Here is an 8312-nt window from a genome sequence, read left to right on the forward strand (position 1 = left end):
CATCACTTCTACACTTACAATCCATCCACAGTTTTCTACCACTGACAAGACTGAAAGACAAAAAGTCCTCATATGGCAAAGAAGAGCCTCCATGATTGGATGCCATGTTATCTCTTCAGCTTTATATGATGCCTAAAGCCTCTCACATTACACTTCCTAGGATATGTCATGTTATATTGTGCCTTCATACAAGTGAAACCATGCTGTGCCCACCTGCATTTCCTTGACTGAGAGCTTTCTCTGACCATCAAAGCCCATTTTCTCACCTGTATGTCAGGCAGAAAGTGTTGGGAAATCAACACCTCCCAGGAGAAAACTTTAATCAATGACTAATAGAAGCTGGTGCATAAAAACTCACACTCCCATCATCTCCTAGTAATCACTTAAGAATAACTCTGAAATGCAGAGTCCATACTGCCCTTCAGAATTCTCCAGCAGGATGAAACTCAGGTTACCCATAGCAACTGCTGCTGCTGCTGCTAAGTCGCTTCAGTCGTGTCCGACTCTGTGCGACCCCATAGACGGCAGCCCACCAGGCAGGCTCCCCCGTCCCTGGGATTCTCCAGGCAAGAACACTGGAGTGGGTTGCTGTTTCCTTCTCCAATGCATTAAAGTGAAAAGTGAACGTGAAGTCACTCAGTCGTGTCCAACTCTTCACGACCCCATGGACTGCAGCCCCCCAGGCTCCTCCATCCATGGGATTCTCCAGGCAAGAGTACTGGAGTGGGGTGCCATTGCCTTCTCCACCCATACCAACTACTTGAGAGCAAACTTTTTATTAAGATCTTGTCCTCACCATCTTGGGGCTTCCCTTGTAGCTCAGTCAGTAAAGAATCTGCCTGCAATGCAGAAGACCCAGGTTCGATCCCTGGGTCGGGAAGATCCCCTGGAGAAGGAAATGGCAACCTGCTCCGGCATTCTTGCTTGGAGAATCCCATGGACAGAGAATCCTGGTGGGCTTCAGTCCATGGGGTTGCCAGAGTTGGACATGACTGAGTGACTAAACCACCACCACCACCACCTCACCATCTTACTTCCTCACTGGTGTGTCCTGGTGTCACCTGCCAAATAAACCACTCATTCTCAAATCCCACTGTTGGGATCTGATTTGGTGGATCCCAAACTATGACCTTGGTAATTCACATTACCTGCAGCTAGAGCCAGATATCTTATAACTAAACACATTTTTCTTTTCACTTTTGTGGAGTCTAATGAAGACTGGTCAGCTCTTCTCCATATTGTTGCCACACCATCTGGACCATACAGGCTAGGTCAGCAGGGAAAGCAGGATGAAAGAGGCACGCCCACTCTTGACTGCCTTAGCTAAGTAGAGACTTACACTACTTTCACACATTGTCCATTTACCAGAACCTGTCATATAGCCTAACTTAATTACAAAGCAGATTATAAATTATAGATGGGCTAATCGGTGAGCTCTCACCATTTCCCCCCTACTCAATTTCCCATTGTTCTACAAAGTACATCATGGTTCAACACTTCAGTCCTCTGATATTAGACCAGAGATGTTTCCCATGTGATATCTTAATGCTTTTTATAAAAGTCTATTCATTATACCAATATAATTTATGTTTATGTTGGTTAGGCTGAACTACCACCCAGTGAGATCCTTGAATATAGAGATAATACTTTGCTTTTCTTTTATTCCAACCTCTTAATAGAAAATAAGCTTCTCTTCGTCAAGGAGCTTATCGTCAGTATTTTAAAAGTTTCCAATTTTTGATAATCAAATTCCATAAACTTTTAAGTATAAAAAGTTCCATAAGCTTTTAAGTATTCCATAGTTGTTGAAATGGAAATGAATGGCTAGGGAGAAATCAGAAAGTTCAGGATAGTGTATTCTCCATGTCTCTGTCACATTACTTGTCAATTTCCTGGTATATTCAGAGAAAGTGAGAAGAAATGTAACATTAAAACAGAATAAACTGAGTGGTTTTAACCTCTAGTTTTCAGACTACCAATTTGAAAAATGGTTGTCCACATTTTATACTAATAACTATGTTAATATTTTGCTGATTTCTAGTAGACACAGGTGAAAGCATAATTGGATATTTTCCTGTGACATACTAAAATATTGTTTATCTCTAATTTTTACTAAGAACTATCAGGTTAAACTTATTACTACAGTTACATCTTTCTTTGTAGGATATGATCTTTTGGCAGGGGATCAAAATGAAACTATATATTTCATATTTACATATGAAATACATAAAAGAGAAAAACAATATACATATAGGGAAGGAGAAAATGTGTGAAGTGACTTTTATTTGAAGCAGTATGGCAGACTCGAGACCTGGAACATTCCTTCTAAGGAAAATAAGAAAAAATAACATAGGATATAAACATCTTTTTTAAATGTGACCACTGATCTAGCAAGAAATAAAGAATAGACAAAAGACAAAAATATAAAATGAAAATAGAAATCCCAAGATGTAAGAGAAATAAAGGTAAGCTTTATCCTCAGGGCATCTGTAAACCTTGGTGACCTTGAACAGAGCATTCTCTGCTGCTATGAAAGTCACAGGGACAGAAGCAGAGCCCAAGGCTTGCCCAAGGCGGGAGTCTAACACAACTCTCAGGTTAAAGCTAGGATCCAGGAAGGACAGATGTTCCACATAATGGTAATGAGAAACAAGCCTGGCACACCAAAGGGACAACAAGTAAAGTTGCCTGTCTTGACATTCACCTTGTATGGAGGGGGGATACAATCTGCCCCGAGAATATTTAGCAAAAGCAGTCCTCACATATGTCTATAGCCCAAATTCACATAACCAGAAACTTCAAGAGAAGCCTTTAAGATAAGCTCTGGACCTCTAGATGACTGGCAGAATCAAAAAAATCCTTCTTGGGAGAAACAACTATAACCCAGTCTTCAAATATTACCCAAAACAACAATCTAAGGGACATGAGATCACAGAAAAAAAAATACAAAAGCCCCAGAAACTAGTTACCATAATTAAGAGGCAGAACCCAATGTGTGAAGAATTCCAATATTGGAATTCTTACAACCAGAATGTAAAATAACTATGGTTATATATTTCAAAATTGGGCTTCCCTGTGGCTCAGATGGTAAAGAATCTGCCTCCAATGCAAGAGACCTGAGTTAGATCCCTGGGTCAGGAAGATCCCCTAGAGAAGGGAATGGCAACCCACTCCAGTATTCTTGCCTGGAGAATTCCATGGACAGAGGAGCCTGGGAGGCTACAGTCCATATAGCAAAGAATTGGACACGACTGAGTGACTAACACTTTCATACATTTCAAAACATGAAATAGAGGTTTAAAAATTTAAATAAGAAATAAAAAAAAATTAGAATGCAGGCCTAAAATAGAATCAAGAAATTTGTAGAAATGAAAACTAAAATAATTAAAATCAAAATTTTGATGGTGAGTTAAACAACAAATTAAACAGCTTAAGAGAAAAGAAGAAATGCAAGATGGGTCCATAAGAACTCTCCTGAAAGCAGCTCAGAGAGACAAAGAGTTGGAAAATGTGAAAGAGACTAAAGTATGCATGTATAAGTAGCTAGAATAAATACCAAAAGAAATAGGGTTTTATTACTAAAATAGTGAGTGAAATTTGCTCAGTCCTGTCCGACTCTTTGCGACCCCATGGATTATACAGTCCACAGAATTCTCCAGGCCAATAATAGAGTGGGTAGCCTTTCCATTCTCCAGGGGATCTTCCCAACTCAGGGATCAAACCCAGGTCTCCCGCATTGCAAGCAGATTCTTTACCAGCTGAGCCACAGGGGAAGCCCAAGAATACTGGAGTGGGAGCCTATCCCTTCTCCAGGGGATGTTCCTGACCCAGGAATCGAACCGGGGTCTCCTGCATTGCAGGTGGATTGATATTTTAGATATTAGATATTTGTTATATCAAAATAACTTAATGGAAAATTATAATAAAAACAAGAAAAATTAACAATGGCAGTGAAACGGATAAACAGTACAAAATGAATATCTGAAGATATCAGAAATTAATTTGAATATATCATTAATCCTATAACAATGTATAACTGACTCCAAATTGGGAAAGGAGTATGTCAAGGCTGTGTATTGTCATCCTGCTTATTTAACTTATATACAGAGCACATCATGAGAAATGCCGGGCTGGATGAAGCACAGGCTGGAATCAAGATTGCCGGGAGAAATATCAATAACCTCAGATATGCAAATGACACCACCCTTATGGCAGAAAGTGAAGAGGAACTGAAGAGCCTCTTGATGAATGTGAAAGAGGAGAGTGAAAAAGCTAGCTTAAAACTCAACATTCAAAAAACAAAGATCACTGCATCCAGTCCATCACTTCACGGCAAATAGATGGGTAAACAATGGAAACAGTGACAGAATTTATTTTCTTGGGCTCCAAAATCACTGAAGATAGTGACTGCAGCCATGAAATTAAAAGACACTTGGTCCTTGGAAGAAAAGCTATGACCAATCTAGACAGCATATTAAAAAGCAGAGACATTACTTTGCCAAAAAAAGTCCACGTAATCAAAGGTATGGTTTTTCCAGTAGTCATGTATGAATGTGAGAGTTGGACTTATAAAGAAAGCTGAGTGCCAAAGAACTGATGCTTTTGAACTTTGGTGTTGGAGAAGACTCTTGAGAGTCCTCCAACCAGTCCATCCTAAAGGAAATCAGTCCTGAATATTCATTGGAAGGACTGATGCTGAAGCTGAATCTCCAATCCTTTGGCCACCTGATTTGAAATACTGAGTCGTTAGAAAAGACCCTGGTGCTGGGAAAGATTGAAGGCAGGAGGAGCAGGGGACAACAGAGGATGAGATGGCTGGATGGCATCACAGACTCAAAGGACATGACTTTGAGCAAACTCTGGAGGTGGTGATGGGCAGGGAAGCCTGGCATGCTGCAGTCCATGGGGTACGACCAAAAGGTCGGACACAACTGAGCGACTGAACTGAACTGATAACAATATAAACAGAGTAAACTCTATGTTTGAAAGACAAATTTGAGTTTCCAGACTGTATACAAAATAAAGTAAAATCTAGTCTTACATTGTTTGCATGAAGCCTACTAAATTATCAAAATTCAGAAAGATTGAATGTCAAATGATAGAAAAGACACACCAGGCAAACACTAATCAAAACAAAGGTTGTCTCAATATATTTGAAAGCAAACCAAGTAGATTTTAAAACCAATGCATTATTGAAGATAAAGAGAGCCCTACATACTGATCAAAAGTTTCAATTTTCTGGGCATACACACTGAGGAAACCAAATCTGAAAGAGACACATGCACCCCAATGTTCATCGCAGCACTGTTTATAATAGCCAGGACATGGAAGCAACCTAGATGCCCATCAGCAGATGAATGGATAAGGAAGCTGTGGTACATATACACCATGGAATATTACTCAGCCGTTAAAAAGAATTCATTTGAATCAGTCCTAATGAGATAGATGAAACTGGAGCCCCTTATACAGAGTGAAGTAAGCCAGAAAGATAAAGAACATTACAGCATACTAACACATATACATGGAATTTAGAAAGATGGTAACAATAACCCTATACGCAAAACAGAAAAAGAGACACAGAAGTACAGAACAGACTTTTGAACTCTGTGGGAGAAGGTGAGGGTGGGATGTTTCAAAAGAACAGCATGTATACTATCTATGGTGAAACAGATCACCAGCCCAGGTGGGATGCATGAGACAAGTGCTCGGGCCTGGTGCACTGGGAAGACCCAGAGGAATCGGGTGGAGAGGGAGGTGGGAGGGGGGATCGGGATGGGGAATACGTGCAAATCTATGGCTGATTCATATCAATGTATGACAAAACCCACTGAAATGTTGTGAAGTAATTAGCCTCCAACTAATAAAAAAAAGTTTCAATTTGCCAGAAGATAATGATTCTTAACTCATGGGCTTGATACTGTATAAACTGTAAGTTTATATATTTAACTATATATTTAAGCCTTAAACTATATAAAGTACAAATTGACAGAATTAAATGGAAAACTACAGAAATTCTATCACACTGGGATACTAACACATCTGTAGTAACTAATGGGTTAAGCAGATAAAAATTTAGTGAGAATACAGAAGACTTGAACATCACGATAAACAAGTTTGATCTAAAGAATGTATATGCAGCATTGTATATACAGTGACTGAAAAATGCATGTTTTCTACAAGAACTTGAGGAACATTATGAAAATTGACCATATTCTAATCTATAAAGTGAATGGCAATCCATTTTTTTTGGTCTTCTTGCTTCCCTTTGGTTTCTATTCAGTCTATTCTCAACTCTACCCCAAAGATCCTGGGAGAACCTAACCTGGATGAGTCATACTTTTGTTCAAATTTCTCCAATGAATTCACATCATGCTATAAGTGAAAGCTGAAATCCATGGTCATTACAGTAGATCACAAGGCCTACATACCTACCCTTCCAAGCTGGCTTTATTTCTCCAATCTCACCTCCTCCCCTCTTCCTCACTCACTGTGTTCCAGGTACACAGGCTGTTCCATTAATATAGTAAGACTAATTTAATCTCTAAACTGTACACTGGTTGTTTCTTCTGTAAGGTTCCTTCCTGCAGATATTTTAACACTTTCTCCATCTCCCTAAAGTCACCTTACAAATGTTACTTTTTTCACTGAGGCCTTCAACGCCCTATCCATAACTCATTCTTTAACCCTTTTCCCTACTTTATTTTTCTCTAAATCATTTCATGCCATCTAAAGCATTATTTATTTTATAATCTCTCTCATTCACTAGAATGTAAACTCCTAGAGCATGTAACTTTTACTCTGCTTTATTTATTGTCATATGGTTAGTGACTAGGGCAGTTCCTGGTGTTTTGTGACAAATAATGGTTGAATGAGTAAAGAATGAAGGAATCTGGAGATTTAAAAGTATTTTTTAATATAATCTTTAAGTCAGAAAAAAATCATAATAAAATTATAAAATATTTCAACCTATATGACAAAATCACACACATCTAATTTGTAGAATATAGCTGAAGTGGTACTTAGAGGAACTTTATAGCCTTCGGTATGTTTATTCAAAAAGATGAATCATTTAAAAATAATTAACCAGGCATCCAACCTAAGAATAAAAAAAGAATGACATAATAAACCTCCCCAAAACAGTGAGGAATACATAATAAAGATTATAAATAAATAAAATAGGAAAAGAGAGGCCAACAAATCCCCACAAAACAATTATTTGAAAAGACTAATTACTTGTACAGATCTCTGATCATATTAATAAATAAAACAAAATAGAGGAAGCAATATTAGGAGTGAAAGAGATGACACAATTAGAGATATGACAGTGATTAAAAAGATAAAACCATGTTCTGAATAATTCTGTTAACAAATTTAAAATATTAGGTGAAATGGGAAATAAATTTTTTAGAAAAATGTAACCTATCTAAACTGGTTCAATTAGACAAACAGAAACCCATGAAATACAAAATCAATAGTTTAAGTTATCCTATCAGAAAACACACTAGAACCAGATGGCTTTGCAGGGAAGTTGCAGAAAATGTGAAATAACAAAGAATTCCAATAATCAAATTTTTCAGTAGAGGAAAAGAAGGAAACCAGATCATTTGGTGATGACATAATAACCTTAATAGCAACTTTTAAATAGTGTATTAAAAAGTTATGAAACTGGGCTCTTTGGAGAAATAGCTGATTCTAGGACTGGGGTTGAAAATGTACACAATAAACCATTTAATGCCAGAAAGAAAGTGTTTGAAAAAAGAATGAAACAAAACAAAATAGTTCAATGGTTTGGGTATGCCAAAGGAACACAGAAGCCAGAATTTGAGTAGCAAAATACATAACATAGTATTGAATTATAACTCAAAATATAAAATAAGTATACACGAGTCCACAGTCATATTAATAAATAAATAATTAGTGAATTCCTTGATGGTCCAGTAGTTAGGACTTGGCACTTACAATGCTGTGGGCCCAGGTTCAATCCCTTGTTGGGGAACTAAGATCCTGCAAGCTGCAGGGCGTGGCCAAAAAAAAGTTAAGGGAGAAGAAAAAAATCTCTTGTACATAAGAATTCCAAATAATTTATGTAAGTCTTCCTCCTTTAAGGAGGGAGAGCATAAGTCTCCACTCCTTAATTGTGGGCTGTGCATAACTTCCTTCCAAAGAGAACTCTATGAAAAGTTATAGGAACAATTCATGAATGAACATGGATGTCCTACTCATCAACAAACTAACAACAATCTAAATATAGTCTTGTTAAAAAAAAAAGTCATCATTACTAAATTGGTATTAACCCAAGAGTTATTTTAATA

At 37.7% G+C, this 8312-nt stretch overlaps 1 non-coding gene across 1 annotated transcript; it reads left to right on the plus strand.

Annotated features, from left to right (window-relative positions):
• Nucleotides 1–7923: 7923 nt before the first annotated feature.
• On the plus strand, nucleotides 7924–7996 carry TRNAV-UAC. Its single transcript has one exon. It is a non-coding gene; the product is annotated as a tRNA-Val (tRNA).
• Nucleotides 7997–8312: the final 316 nt, after the last annotated feature.

The sequence above is a fragment of the Cervus elaphus genome, chromosome X (assembly GCF_910594005.1).
Source record: "Cervus elaphus chromosome X, mCerEla1.1, whole genome shotgun sequence".
Classification (NCBI taxonomy): Eukaryota; Metazoa; Chordata; class Mammalia; order Artiodactyla; family Cervidae; genus Cervus; species Cervus elaphus.